The sequence below is a fragment of the Hemiscyllium ocellatum genome, chromosome 2, assembly GCF_020745735.1.
Source record: "Hemiscyllium ocellatum isolate sHemOce1 chromosome 2, sHemOce1.pat.X.cur, whole genome shotgun sequence".
Taxonomy (NCBI): Eukaryota; Metazoa; Chordata; class Chondrichthyes; order Orectolobiformes; family Hemiscylliidae; genus Hemiscyllium; species Hemiscyllium ocellatum.
Window position 1 is genome coordinate 138,630,418 of NC_083402.1, and position 15,781 is coordinate 138,646,198.

At 39.8% G+C, this 15,781-nt stretch overlaps 1 long non-coding RNA gene across 1 annotated transcript; it reads right to left on the reverse strand.

Annotated features, from left to right (window-relative positions):
- Positions 1-779: 779 nt before the first annotated feature.
- On the reverse strand, positions 780-5,805 carry LOC132829158 (uncharacterized). Its single transcript, XR_009646218.1, has 3 exons — positions 5,754-5,805; positions 3,222-3,324; positions 780-1,068 (listed from the first exon to the last, which is right to left on the reverse strand). It is a non-coding gene; the product is annotated as an uncharacterized LOC132829158 (long non-coding RNA).
- Between the last annotated feature and the right edge of the window lie 9,976 nt (positions 5,806-15,781).

Genomic DNA, 15,781 nt, shown 5'->3' on the forward strand with positions numbered 1-15,781 from the left:
AGCTACATTACTGCATTGACTACATCATTCAGCATAAAGGTTCTGAAGTTGGAATTGACTTTAAATAAATGCAAGTTCTTTCTCCCTTCTCTCCTTACTGAAGTTATCACGAAAGGCATGCAGTATTAGATTAGATTACTTAGTATGGAAACAGGCCCTTCGGCCCAACAAGTCCACACCAAACCGCCGAAGCGCAACCCACCCAGACCCATTCCCCTAGATTTACCCCTTCACCTAACACTACGGGCAATTTAGCATAGCCAATTCACCTAACCTGCACATTTTTGGATTGTGGGAGGAAACCCACGCAGACACGGGGAGAATGTGCAAACTCCACACAGACAGTCACCTGAGGCGGGAATTGAACCCGGGTCTCTGGCGCTGTGAGGCAGCAGTGCTAACCACTGTGCCACCCAGTGGCATCAGATGACTAAAAATGGAATCGTTGCAAATCCCTTTGCTGTTTGAGTGTTTTTACCACACCACCTGCTATTACAATCAACTCAATAAATTACCTTCAACTACAGGGTCTACATTCTATTGCATTCTTATTTCTACATGAGCTTTAGTCTTTCAAAAGGTTTTCACTGAAGATGTTTTACTCAATTGTTTATAAATATGTAATCACATTTTTCCTGTCTACAGACAAGTATTTTTTTCTTGAAACAGCACTGCAATCCTTATTTGCTCTGTGGGTTTGCTGCTCAACCTGAACTATTATCTCCAAGCCTATCTTCAACTTAATAGCTTCTAATTCTAATTCTAACCATAATTCTATGCTCAGCACTGTTGCTTCTAATTCTAATTCTAGCTGTAAGCCTAACCTTAACTCTAACTCTTAGATATACATGCCACTAGTTTCTATTTCACACAATTGAATCTATTTAAGTTTAGAGTGACATGAAATGAAAATCACGACTTTTAACCCGAGAGAGACTCCAAAACGTTACAGGACTGTACAGAGAGATGAGTGTTCAAGTCTGTTTAAGGATTTGCTCTTGTTTATTGCTGGGAGGTGACTGACTGACCCTGTATTATTCTGGCCTTCAAGGCAATTGGAATTTTCACCTAAGTGAAAGAAGATAAAAGATCAATTCTCTGTTAACAAAAACAAACACGTAAGTTAATATTAAATCCTTGTTTCACCCCTTCAGTCAACACAGGATCATTATTATCACCTGTCACTGAAATCACAGTAAATGTAATGCTTCCTTCTTTGACAGACCCATTTGTGGGAGACAGCAGTGACCTCACACATTTTTGCATTGTTGGGTTAACCCAGAAATGGATAAAATCTTAAAATGGCAGTGTAGCATTTGTGCTCCTGTGTATCAAGTTCATTTCATTTTAATTTTTGCAGATTAATACATGCTGTCTCTTTTACAATGAATAAAAAGTAAATGTGTTTACCGTAAATTTAATGAGGATGTGGTTCCACATTAGACTCGTCTATCTCTACCTTGCATTTCTATCTAGTTTAAAACACTTTCAGGTGCATTGTCCCACTAAATTTGCCTTTTGTAACCTTGGATTTGTACTCTTTGAGAATACATTTGTATGTTTTTCATTATTTTATATGGTACTGGAGATTTGTCTTAAATTCTCTTTTTTCTTATTAGATTAGATATTGACTGTTATTCTAAACTTCTTACTTCTATTTATTTTTATAATCTATTACTACGGTTTAGTACTTTTGAAGGTCTGTAATGCCAGACTTCCCATTTCTTTATTTTTCGAACTTTCTTCCGAAGAATTTCAACTTAAAGTTCTTGGTATCTAAGATGCTGTACATCTTTATGACTGTATGACACTGTAAGTAGTGACTTGTAAACTTTTCACTGTACTCATGTGAATAATTCAATTCAACTCTGGAACTCATCCAGTGTGTCATGATTGTGGTCAGTGCTCCATGAAAATCTCTATTGTCTCCTCAGCATCCAGGGATCATATCCAGCCTGAGAGTCAATGCCTCTTTGAGTGTCTCACCAATATTGTTCTCAGCTCTGAAACGGTACGTTTTGTGACTAGGTTTTATGGTGAAGAAGTTTGACCCCATAATCACTCCCTTGCACTCCTGAGGGAGTGCTACACTGTGGGAGCTGCAGTATTCCAGGTGAGATCTTAAGGCTTTCCCTGCCCTATGACATGGACAGAAAAGAGCCCTTACTCCTCTAAAGGGAGCACAGAGTGAGCTTTGCAATGTTCAGGCAAGAGAGATCAAAGCTGGAGTGAGAAACAGCCCAAGGGAGTATATAGTTCGGGAAATCTGGAGGCAACATGGAAAGTCAGTGAAGAGGGGAAGAGGAGCTACTTTTTGGCACATATTCTAAGGTTTTTTTTAACAGAATAACTTGAGGCTCAGGATCAGAGGCCCAGTTCAAGAGAGTGACATCACAGGTAAACTATAGGTTCATTGGTTGCTATAGCTACTAATTTGACTATCTATTACAGATTACTTTCAGACTGAAGATAAATAGGGGATTTCTCCATTGGCTACAAATCAGAAGATCAGTATGAACATTTTAAAAATCAAATTAAGAACTAAGTAATTAAAATAGAGATGTCAGGTGAGGTGATGTGTTGTACCTGCATGATGTGGTAGCTGGTAGATCCCATTATGGGTCATAGTGACCACATCCTGAGCAAGTGTTGATTACTTGAGGAACTTTGGCTCAGAGTTGATGAGCTGGAGTCTAAGCTGTGAACACTGTGACACATAGGGAAGGGGAGAATTACTTGGACACTGTTTCAGGAGGTTGTCACACCCCTTATATTAACTATCTCAAATTGAGTCAGCAGTCAGGGGCAGGAGGGTGTGAATATGAGTGAGGCAGATAGAGGGATCTGGAAGATAGTACTGAAGGAGCCTCAGCTTGTCTAACGGTTTGAGATTCTCGCTTCCTGTATGGATGAGAGGAGAGCTGTAGGGAGGATGGGCAAACTGACCAAAACACTTTGAGACACTCTTAAGTCAAAAAGATGTACTCTAACTGGACTTAAAAAATTGCACATTTCTGAAGATCAGAAAGTAACAAATCTCCAGGAGTTGCTGTAGCCCTCTAAATATTCTCTTCAATCCCAAATATGTAACTATTTTATTATTAAGTTCTTAAATAACAGTCATAATAAAACTGAGCAGTGCACATTAAACTGAAAACTTTGATAAGTTAATGAGCAGCTTCCAAGGATTGAGATTTAGCAGTTACGATCCCCCCTCATACCTCCATTTATCTTTTCTTCACTACTGTTCCTATTTCCCTTTACTTTAGCAGCTGCTGGTAGGAGGCCAATGGATCCTGGTGAATGTTCCTCTGCTTTTTTTTCCTGAACCAAAAATGAGCAAGAAAACTCAGTTCTAAAAGCAACAATCCTAATTACTTCGCAAACAAATCCTAAATTAATGAGGAACCTCTTAAATAATGAGAGGAATAGGTAGAGTCAATAGCCAGAGACTTTTCCCCAGGGCAGGATTGACTGGTACGAGAAGTTTGAAGATATTAGGAGGAAGGTATAAAGGAGACATCAGAGATAGGGTCTTTATGCAGAGAGTTGTGAATGTGAGGAATGGATTGCCAGTTGAGGTGATGGAAGCAGAGTCATTGGGGACATTTAAGCGACTGCTGGCCATGCACATGGATAGCAGTGAGTTGAGGGGTGCATAGGTTAAGTTACTATATTTTACATTAGGATTAAATCTCGGCACAACATCGTGGGCCTAAGGGCCTGTTCTGTGCTGTACTTTTCTATGTTCTATGTTGTAAATATGAATGAATGGGACTGGTTATGACTAGACAGATTATATTTTACATATTACATTATATTCATTAACATAGAGAAAACTCTCTCAACCAGTTGGGAGGAATCGGAAGAAATGAGCAAAAGACTCTGGTCAATGGGCTGAGGAGGGGCAGGGGTAGTTTAATTTGGATAAATGTGTGGTATTGAATTTTGGTAAAACAATCAGGAGTGGGACTTATACAATTAAAAGTAAGGCCTTGGGTAGTGTTGTAGAACAGAGAGACCTTGGGGTTCAGGTAATTCTTTGAAGTTTGTGTCGCATGCAGAGAGGGTGATTAAGAAGGTAGTTAGCACAGTTGCCTTCATTGCTCAGACCTTGAGTACAGGAGTTGGGACATTATGTTGAGATTGTACAAGACATTGGTGAGGTCTGTCCTGGAGGATTGTGGTGCTATAAAAGCACAGCAGGCCATTCCTGATGAAGGGCTTTTGCCCGAAACATTGATTTTCATGCTCCTCGGATGCTGCCTGACCTGCTGTGCTTTTCCAGCACCACACTCTTGACTCTAATTTCCAGCATCTGCAGTCCTCACTTTCACCTCTGCAGGATTGTGTCCAGTTCTGGTCACCCTGTTATAGGAAGGGTATTATTAAGCTGGAGCGGGTTCAGAGGAGATTTAGCAGGATGTTGCTGGAAATGGAAGGTTTGAGTTTTAAGAAGAAGCTGGATAGACTGGGACCTTGTTTCACTGGAATGTAGGAGGTTGAGAGGTGACTTTATAGAGGTTTATAAAATCATGAGGGGTATAGATAAGGTGAATGGCAGGTGTCTTTTCCCAGGGTGGGGAATTTCAAGACTGGGGGACATATTTTCAAGGTGAGAGGAGGATGATTTTAAAAAAGGTTAAAAACAATGACTGCAGATGCTGGAAACCAGATTCTGGATTAGAGTTGTGCTGGAAAAGCACAGCAGTTCTGGCAGCATTCAAGGAGCAGGGAAATCGACGTTTCGGGCAAAAGCCCTTCATCAGGAATACCCCGGATGCTGCCTGAACTGCTGTGCTTTTCCAGCACCAGTCTAATCCAGAATGATTTAAAAAATACATAAGGAGCAATTTTTTTTTACACATAGTGGTTTATATGTGGAATGAAAGTCCTGAGGAAGTGGGTACAGTCACAACGTTTAAAATTTATTTGGATAAGTGCATGACTAAGAAATGATTGGAGGGATACAGGCCAAGCATAGGCAGGTGGGACTAGTTTAGTTTAGGATTATGGTTGGCGTGGACTGGTTGGACCAATGGGTCTGTTTCTGTGCTGCATGACTCTATGACTATGGGCTGATTTAAGAATGAAGTTAATGTTGGAGTGGAAGGGCTGATTATACCGCTGTGCAATGAATATTAGAATGAGGATGGAAATCTCACTTCAGAATCCTGTGACCCCTCATGTGAAGAAAACATTGACTGAGAACAAAAGAGAGTACATGCATATTTGAGGGAAGGCAGCAGAACCATCACTGGAAGAGCTCCTACACCCAGCCAAATCATTTTGGGAGCAATTCCAGAGAGGGATGGTTAAAAAAAGGAAGGTCAGGACCCAAGACGAACCTCACTTCTCTATGACTGCCACAGAAGTAGCAAAGCAAATACCAGGAACACATCATTTGTCCTTATTCATAGTATGAGAGGAAGTGCACGTCGTTTCTGCATGATAAATTACACATCAAATGACTCAAGTGGAACATAATTAACTGCTCACAGGATTAACCGATTTACAAGAGTTGGACAGTTGTTGCAATAAGGAGCAATTTAACTTTTCTCATGTTCAAGTACCAATATTCAGTGATTATGACAGGTTGGTGAATCATGTTAAAGTCTCTTTCTTAGAATCTTAAGGCTTCCTGAGGATGGGAGGATATTATGAGTAAGTGCAAGTTCATTCAAAATATTTTTTAAAATGTTTCTTTCAGAAGGGTCAGCTCCACCACTGGTGGCAGCTAGAAAATCACTTACCAGTTCATCGCCATACTTCTTTCTTGTAAACAGATGAGTGTCTAAATATCTGAGAAAAAACAAAGGCCGTGCTGAGTGTATAATGCTGAGTGAGGAATTAGCTTTTCGTTTGCAGATTAGTGTATATTTTAATGGATTGGGTGTTTCTGATGCAGCAGAGCGGCGCCACTGTTAAAAATGGCTGCCTTGATCTATCTGCACATGCACAGCTTCACCCTTGATGTCATGCCATTCATTAAAGGAAGTCAAAAAGAACAGCTTTTTAACTCAGGTCCTAATAAAGAAGCAAAGAGAGAATGCAGATATTCTGGCATCTATTGTAATATTTTGCTTTGCTCTGAGGCAATTTTAGCTTCACTATGTAATGGGAACTGTATACTGTAACAACACTCAAAGAGATAGCATTTCAGCTTCAATGTAAAGCGAATCAGATTTTTGCAACAGAACTAACTCCAAGAGGTGGTGTTGTCTGCTGCATCACCATCAACGTTTGGATATTAATCAACAGTTTCCTGATTTACTGACATCTCATCAAGTGTCGCTCAATTTTACAGAGATATGGCATTGGCCAAAAACACAGCTATATTTTACAGCTATCACAGAACAGAGAAGGACATCTGAAAACTGCAACCAAGTGACAATTAGAAAGCATTTCTCCTTGGGACTTGGCTACCAATGATTCCAGAGCCATGTATGGTATATGAGCAATATACATTGTTAATATACCATACATCACTGATAAACATCATTGACCCACCATGTGACTGATATACAACACATTGCTGATATACCATATGTCTGTGATATACATTGTTGAAAAACCATACATCACTGATATACATCATTGATACACCATACATCACTGATATGCAACACATCGCTAATATACAATACGTTCCTGACATACCATACTTACATTGCTAATATGCCATACATTGCTGATATATTTTATATACATTGTTGATATACCATACATCATTGATATACAATGTATGTAAAATATATCAGCAATGTATGGCATATTAGCAATGTAAGTATGGTATATCAGGAATGTATTGTATATCAGCAATGTGTTGTGTATCAGCAATGTATGGTATATCAGTGATATATGGTATATCATGTATATCAGTGATGTATGGTGTGTCAATGATGTATATCAGTGACGTATGGTGTATCAATGATGTATATTAGTGACGTATGGTATATCAGCAATGTATTGCATATCAGTGATGTATTGTGTATTAGCGATACGTTGCATATCAGTGATGTATGGTTTTTCAACAATGTATATCAGAGACACATGGTATATCAGCAATGTGTCATATATCAATTACATGGTGGGTCAATGATGTATATCAGTGACGTATGGTATATCAATGATGTATATTAGTGATGTATGGTATATCAGTGATGTATGTCAGTGATGTATGGTATATCAGCAATGTATTGTGTATCAGTGATAAATAGTATATCAGCGATGTGTTGTATATTAATGATGTACAGTGTGTCAATGATGTATATTAGTGATGTATGGTGTATCAGCAATGTATTGTATATCAGTGATGAATGATATATCAATGATGTACATCAGTGATGTATGGCATATCAATGATGTATATTAGTGCTGTATTGTATTTCAGCAATAATCACAGAATCCTATAAACACAAAGACCACATGGTTCATCATGCTGCTACTTGTTTTGGGAGCTATCTGATTTGTCTTCTTTCCATTGTATATCCACAATGGCCCAACAAATTTTTCCTTTCTAATTATATATCAAACTCCCTCATAAATGTATTATGGATTTGATTTCCAAACACCCTTCTGGGGGTACATCTGCTTCAATAGGTCCAACTGCTTCCAGATGTCATTCAGCCCATTGAGTCTATGCTAGCCATTTGAAAGAGGCATCCAATGTATCCAATTTTGTCGCCCCTCCTCTGTGTTGAGCATTTGTTTGAAATGTATTGTGGAGTCTACTTCCAAATGCCCTTTTAGGTGGAGGACTGCTTCAATAAAAATGTACATGAGGGTGTAGGTTTGCTCGCTGAGCTGTAGGTTTGATATCCAGACCTTTCATTACCTGGCTAGGTAACATCATCAGTGGCGACCTCCAAGTGAAGTGAAGCTGTTGTCTCCTTCTTTCTATTTATATGTTTATATATTTATAAAACATATAAATAGAAAGAAGGAGACAACAGCTTCACTTCGACCTGAGCCACAAACCTTCACAAACCTTGCAAAAACATACTTTGATTCACTAGGAACAGGCAGAACACCTCCAAATTCTAGATTGATTAATGCATCTGAACCCCAAGTTTCTGATCTTTATGTCCTTTTAAATACAGAGTGAATGCTTCTTCTGATATTTTGTTTCTGAAAGTGTACCATCTCATACCTCAAGCATTAAATTTCATTTAATTCTCGGACTTATTTGCTAACTTGTCAACGTCCAGCTGAAGCCACATAATCCTCTTCACCATTAAACATGCACACCATTTTACATCACCTGCAAACTTTGATGTCTCCTCACCGGATCAAATAAATATACTTAAGGTCAATGGTTCTAACACTAGATCGATGTTTTCAAGTTTCCTGTTTGAGAAACGTCCAGTAACTTCCAGTCTCTGTAATCAGTCCATTAATTAACTTCCTATCAATTCTCCAACATTTCTCTTAACATAGACACATGCACCTTCATTTTATCAACAAACCTGGTTTATGTCACCTTATCAAATGAGGTTTTCAATCTGACATGGAAGTGAAGATAGAGTGGTTTAACATCATAAAGCGTTTGTTACACGAACATTTGCTATCTAGTAAATGAGATGCCAGTGGCAGAAAAATGTGTTAGTAACCACTGTTATATTCCAGATCAGACTCCCTCAAAATACATTAAGAAGGTAGCCTAGACCCTAACGTTTTCTTATTTTTAAGGTAAATGTCAGGTGCTGTGTTCCAAATGCAACTTGATTGGTCAAACTACTTGACATTAAGCAAAACACAATTTATTCAAATACTATAATTAAGATGCAACAAAAAAGAATTTTGAATAACTTAACTAATGGAAAACATTGTGGATGCAGTAACCATTACTAATTAACATCCCATAAACATACCCCTTGGCAAAAAGTCAAATTCAAAAAGCAGATATTGTCTCACATGCAATTCAGCAACCAAAAGGAAAAACATCAAGAGGAAACTCAGGGATAGTGGCAGCCAGAAGACATTTACTGCAACTTCCAATCCTGTTGAGACTCCAACAGCAGCTGCTTAATGCTAAATCTTAAAAACTAAAACAAAATAGAAATCCTGGCCTGTGAGAGCTGGCCACACCCCTCCAGGCTGCTTCTCATGTTTCAACTTAAAAAAACCCCAAGGCCTCCCAAGTTGTTTACTTTATGGGCCTTCACTAACCAGCCCAATACCTCTGCCTTAAAACCTCTCTTCAAACAAAAAAAGGACAAAATAACTTGTTAAAGTCACAGCATCATCACAATACAGGTCACAGAATTACAAATTAGCAAACAAATCAGACAGCATTTTCAAATACAGTGAAGTTGTGATGTAAAATGAACTATCTGAAAAGTGGTGAAAGCAGATTCAATTGTAAGTTTATTAATTACATAAATTCCTGGAAAGGAACAAATTGGAGAAAGAGTATAGTCTAATTGGGAAGTTTTGTCAAAGATGTAGCACAGGCACAATGGGATTCAATGGCGTCCGATGTTATAACATTTTATGATGTTATGATGTTGTCTTTTATCAATACATTATATTCTCTCAATTAAATTTGTCCCACACCACTTACCTCTCAATAAACTAGATAAGCATTTGGAGGCCCTTGTTTTCTGGTTGAGCATTAGTTTTGTCCCAATATAGGTAAATTAATTTGATTTAGTATTGTCACATGTACCTAGGTACAGTAAAAAGTTTTGTGTGCAGTACAGGCAGATTGTACCGTACAAAGTGCATGAGGGTAATAGAACAGAGCAAGGAAAACAACGTTTTGGCTGCGGAGAAGGTGCACAAAGAGCGAGAGCAACATTTCAGGATTTAGTCATGGATCAACTCAAACAGCAGACACTTAAAGCAGCATGTACAGTTTAGCGCAAAAAAAGATTGGAATGCTCTTAATGTGAGGGACAATGTGTCAATATATTCTGAGTTATTGAATCACTAGAACTGTCTGTCCCCTCCTGATAATGGCTACCAACTGAGTGATTGATGATGACTAGGCATCAATAAAATTTTTCACTGCATTGCTCAGATCCACAGGCAATAAATAACTCCACTTTATCGCGAAGTAATCCTTCATAGTTAAATAAAGCATATAAAGCGCATCTGCAGTTCATTGGCTTGGTTGATGATAATCATTATGGACGTGGGAGGTGAGGGTGAAGGTTTGGTTAGGATTAGGTTCCTTATGGAACCTGGAAACTCAGGGTCACTTTGCTACGTTTAAGTAGCTGCAGTGGACGATGGTAGATTACTTGAAATCGTTCTGTGATTATTCAGCCCAACCACCAGGTGGAGCCCTTTACTAAAGGCTGAAGCTGACACACTGCACACTGGGTCTTAATGCTGGAACAGAGAAATGACAAAACAATTAAATGATTAATTTAGTTTTGTCTTCACCGATGAAAATTGTAAACAACTTCCCAGAAATGTTAGGGAGACAAGGGTCTTTTGGGAAGGAGGGATTAAAGGAACAACAGAAATTGCTGATGAAACTCAACAGGTCTGGCAGCATCTGTGGGGAGAAATCAGAGATAGCCTTTCGAGTGACTCTTCACCTGAATTGACAGTTGCTGGGAGACAGTGGTATTTGTACTGAAGACCAGTTTTGGGGTAGGAGTGGGATAGGGTAGGTAAGAGGTGAGTGGATAGGTGGAGATGGAGCCCTGAAAGTAGATTCTGGATAGCAGCTCCAAGACAGAAGGAAAGCTGAATAATAAAAATCATAAGAGCCATGAGTAAGAGAGAATGGGTGACTGTGCTAAAGCAACTCATAACAGCAGCAGGTGTTGTGGGTGGGAAAGATGGAATCAAGCTCTAAAATTATTGCAACCTAGAGGCTGCAGTGTCTGTAAGTGGAAGATGAGATGCTGTTCTTTAAGCTTATGCTGAGACTCACTGGAACACTGCAGCAGGACTGAGTCAGAAATGTTGGCGTTGGAACATGGTGGTGTGATGAAGTGGTAGGCAACTGGAAACTCAGGATCACTTTTACAAACAGAACATGGGTGTGCTGGAAATTGGCACCCAGTCTGCGTTTTGTTTCCCCAATGTAGCGGAGACCACATTGTGAGTGGCAAATACAGTCGACTAGATTGAACAAAGTGCAGTTAAGATGCTGCTTCACTTGGAAGGTGTTTGGGGCATTGGATAGTGAGGAGGGATGGGGGTGGGGGGGGGAGAGGTAAACATTCAGGTGTTACCCCATCTATGTTTGCAGGGGATGGTACCATGGGAAGGTGTTGAGAGTGGAGGAGGAGTGGACCAGATCCTTACAGAATGTAGAGCAGACTCAATGGGCTGAATGGCCTAATCCCCCTCCGTTACCTGATGGTCTCTAATGCCCACGTAAACTGCCTGGGACCTTTGATTCTGGGAGAAGCGCTGTGTAAAGACAAATTGTTGTTGTCATAATGGGAACGGCATGAATCTGATTTTCAATCCTTACCTCTGTAGGTATGAAGTGTTCCTTCTTCTGGGAAAGTGATCCAGGGCCTCAGCTGAACCAGGTGACCATTTTATAGAAGTGTCAACACCCACTCCAATGTGCCCTTCCGCTCCTGAAGAGATCGGCATCTCAGGATGATTAAAATGGATGCATGCCCGACAGGCCAGTCTGCATTTCAAACGGCCTGGTGGGTGTACACACACTCCTGTGCCCTGCAGGAAAGGCTCTGGTTTATGGTGCAAATGCAGCCTCTGAGTCTAACAGCGATCCTCCAAAGGCTGCAATCATTCCCAGAGTGTGGCACGAGCAGAAAGCACCCAGGCTTCCCCTGCTTTGTTACAGTCTCCATGGGAACAACATGCCCCGCCACTCACTCACTCCAGGGAATTTCAGACAAAGAGCAGTCAACTCCAACCAGCATTCATTCACTCACACCCTGAGCTTTTCCACAAACGTTAATTCAATTAACGTATGTTTTATCGGTTACGACTGAGATGGTGTTTTTATTTTCTAGAATGTGGGATATGTTAGTTATGTACTGGGGATTCTGTGGATATTTATAAAGATCAGAGTTGGAGAGGGGATTGGAAAACGACACATTGTCACACATGGAGAAAGTGAGGACTGCATGTTGGAGATCAGAGTCGAGAGTATGGTGCTGGAAAAGCACAGCAGGTCAGGCAGCATCTGAGGAGCAGGAGAATCGAAGTTTCATCCTTATCACACATACCTCTAAGTTTGAATTGAGCCTTTCCAAATTGCAGCTTTCAGTGCAGTATCGTCATTGCACAGACGAAAGAAGGCACAGCACTTCATGGGGGCTCTTGATGTGATAGAAATTTAATTGAATCAGTTCCTCAATTAAGAGCTTTCTAAATCCTCCAGTGGTTCTGGAGTCTTCCTGAATTTCAGATTAAATGCCGTCTGCTAGTATGCCTGCTGCATTGCTGGAGAGGTTTTAACCAAAGTAAGATCCAGTCACAAATTTACCTTCTTCTCTGTCCGGTCCTCTCTCTCCTCCATAGGCATGAGATTGAAGGCTCACATGTCAGACTTGTTGAAAGCTCTGAGCTCACCTTTCCCATCTTACAGCATGGGTGAAGGCCATTCATTGCACCATACCTGTGTCAGCAGCCATGCCTTTTGTTGGAAATTATTGATGAGCAAACAACAAAAATATTTACAATGTACAAATCACTTATTTTGATAAACAGGTCTCAATAGCCTGGAAATAAATAGTCATTGACCACAGTAAATCAGTAACCCGAATATATCCAATTTAAAAATGCCACAGGGCCACACGATAAATGAGACTTACTGCATTGTGCAGGGTTTGCATAGACAGTTTAAACCCCTGTTCTGATTTTATTGGTAGAAATTTCAAAGTTGTTGATGCGAACAGGTCTCAGCTGGTTTGGGATTTATCCAACAATGAAGCAACCAATCCTTTCTGAACCCATGTCGTTTACAAAGGTCAAACAGTGACTGATGAAATCTGAGTACCAGTTGAATGGCACTCCCTAATTTTGGATGCTAGTTTCCTTGGCATGGCCTGCAGGCTGGATATCGTTGTTCCTTATAGAATGCATTGAAGATGGAATTTCAAGTAATCTTCTAAGACAGAGAAAATAAATTGATGAAATGAAAGTGTTCACAGCGGTGTGATATTTAGGAGGAATCACTAATATTTAATACAGAATATGCTTCCGGGGGAATTTTGTAAGAGATTTTTCAAATGTTTGTGCCACCAGTATGGGAAAATGGGAGAAAGGATGCACAAAACTTAGAGGAGACAACAGCAGCATGGGTGTGGAAAAGAACAGTCCCTGTTTTGGATACAGTGAGACAGCTGAAGACAGTACAACTGACGACAACTTTGAGTATTTTCTTTTGTGTCTGGTATCAACTGTAATCATAGCGTTTCCCATTGATCCTAGATTTGACAGCTCTCACCTGCCACACTTAGTTAAACTCACCCTTGACATTGAGGACAGTGATTCTTACGTAACCTCTTGCAACAATGTCAGATTGAGGCTGTAATGGATCACATGCAGATTCTGAAGCTGAGCTTGTTTGTGTGATGAATTCATTGTCAGCCTTGGTTCAGTGACATCCTTCTGACATCTGAGACAAAGACGACTCCAAATTCTTGTCCTGACAACTTCAGTTCATACTCCAGAGAGACCTTTGTAATGCAGTACTAAAGGGAGTACTGTCAGAAGTGCTGACTTTTTGAGATGACATTAAACCAGGGCTATGTCTATTCTCAGATGTAACACTCCCACTGCACCATTCATAGAGGAACAAGGGAAATTTGCTGTGTCTCAGCCAACATTACTCCCTCAACCAACATCATTAATGGTTGTTTGGTTATCCTGTCTTTATTATTCAAAGCACCTAGCTATGCATGAATTTGCTGTCGTATTTCAGGACAGCATCTTATATCTGAAAATATACTACATTTGGCTGTGAAGTGCCTTAGGTCATGAAAAGTGGTCTATTGTTGCCAGCTCTTCTGCTATTCCAACACTACTATATGGAGGAAGCCTATTAGGTTAATGCATAAGATATTTCTAAGCAGTTATTTACTTCTGTGGGTAAATGCTATTGTCATAGATGCACTGCAACAGCTTGAGGAAGGTGATGACAGTACTGCCCCCTTCTGTTAACAATGCACAACAGCAGCAGGGTCTCTACAAAAGTGCTGCAGCAACTCACCATGTCCTTTTGACAAGGTAAAAACAATGACTGCAGATGCTGGAAACCAGATTCTGGATTAGTGGTGCTGGAAGAGCACAGCAGTTCAGGCAGCATCCAACGAGCAACAAAATCGACGTTTCGGGCAAAAGTCCTTCATCAGGAATAAAGGCAGTGAGCCTGAAGCGTGGAGAGATAAGTTTGGGGAGGGTGGGGGTGGGGAGAGAGTAGCATACAGTACAATGGGTGAGTGGGGGAGGAGATGAAGGTGCCTTTTGACAGTATATTCCGAATTCACAATCTCTACCACCTGGAGGAACAAAGAGCTGCAGACAGATTGGGAAAACCACCATTAGTTGCAAATTTCCCCTCCATGCTGCACACCATCATGACATTAAAATATATCACTGTTCCAGAGTTAAAATTCTGGAATACTCTCTTCAGCAGGGGTGCACTGACATCAACAGCTCTGTAGTGGTTTAAGCGGGCAGCTCAACACCACCATCTCAATTAGGGATTAGCAATAAATCTTGGTCTGTCTGAAAGCTGCCACATCACATGAGAAGATTTAAAAAAACTCTAGTGCCTGTTTATGTATTGTTATACCTTCTTTCATCATTGATGTGATTCTTAATCATTACGATTATTGCTGCCCTCAACAATTTTTCCTAACATTCCCGTACATTTCATAACCTGGTTTATTTAATTCACATTCATGACCAGCCATGTCTCAATAGTGGCTAAATATTTTCCAGTTTTAATTTACATCTACGGTTCATTCAATTAGTTTCCTTTAATCAATGTATTTGTATGAAAAATGCTTAGTTACTTCGGTTCTAATGTTTTACTCACAGATTTCTTTCTCAGTCCTGTTTATGTTTCTGTTTTTAGGTTTTCCCTTTACGAGTACATAGAGTACAGTTATAGTCAGAAACTATCATTTTTGTTTATTTCTAAACACGTGCTTGTGCGGTACAAACCAACAAAATCAAAGAATGCAAATGCCCCAGCTGAGATTGACCATAAACATTCAATAACAGCCGTTTGCCAATGCCCTTTGTTTCATGAATCTCAAAATCCTACAAACAAGAATTTAATATTTTCACCAAGTTTAGAAACTCCCTTGTGCAATCTGGCAATTTTGGAACTAGTTATTCCCAAACCCAGAACAATCAAGGCAATCCTGAGAAAGAAAAAAAAGTGAGGATGGTGGAGATCTGAAAAAAGAAGCAGAATGTAAGCAGATCTGGCAGCATCTACGGGGAAAGAAACAGAGTTAAATGTCACTTCTTTTGGGACTGAAGGAATCATTTTGAACATGAAACATTAACTCACTCCCTCCATAGATGCTGCCAGACCTGCTGAGTTTCTCCAGAATTCCCAGCTTTGTTTTAAGGCATGTTTAAGTAAGTTCAACTTTTAACTAAAGTTTTGACTTCAATAATAACATAATCATTAACAATATAATGTGTACATTTTAACAGAATGTTCTGCTAGTCAGCACCTCTCCATTCTCAAGGACAAACGTGATGTGTCAGAACAAATGACAAGTTCTTTGACATTTGAGAGTTCTGAACCCATGGACTATTTCCCTATCAAACAAGTTTGAGGCTTTACTCATTCTGTTTGGTTTGAGTGATTATG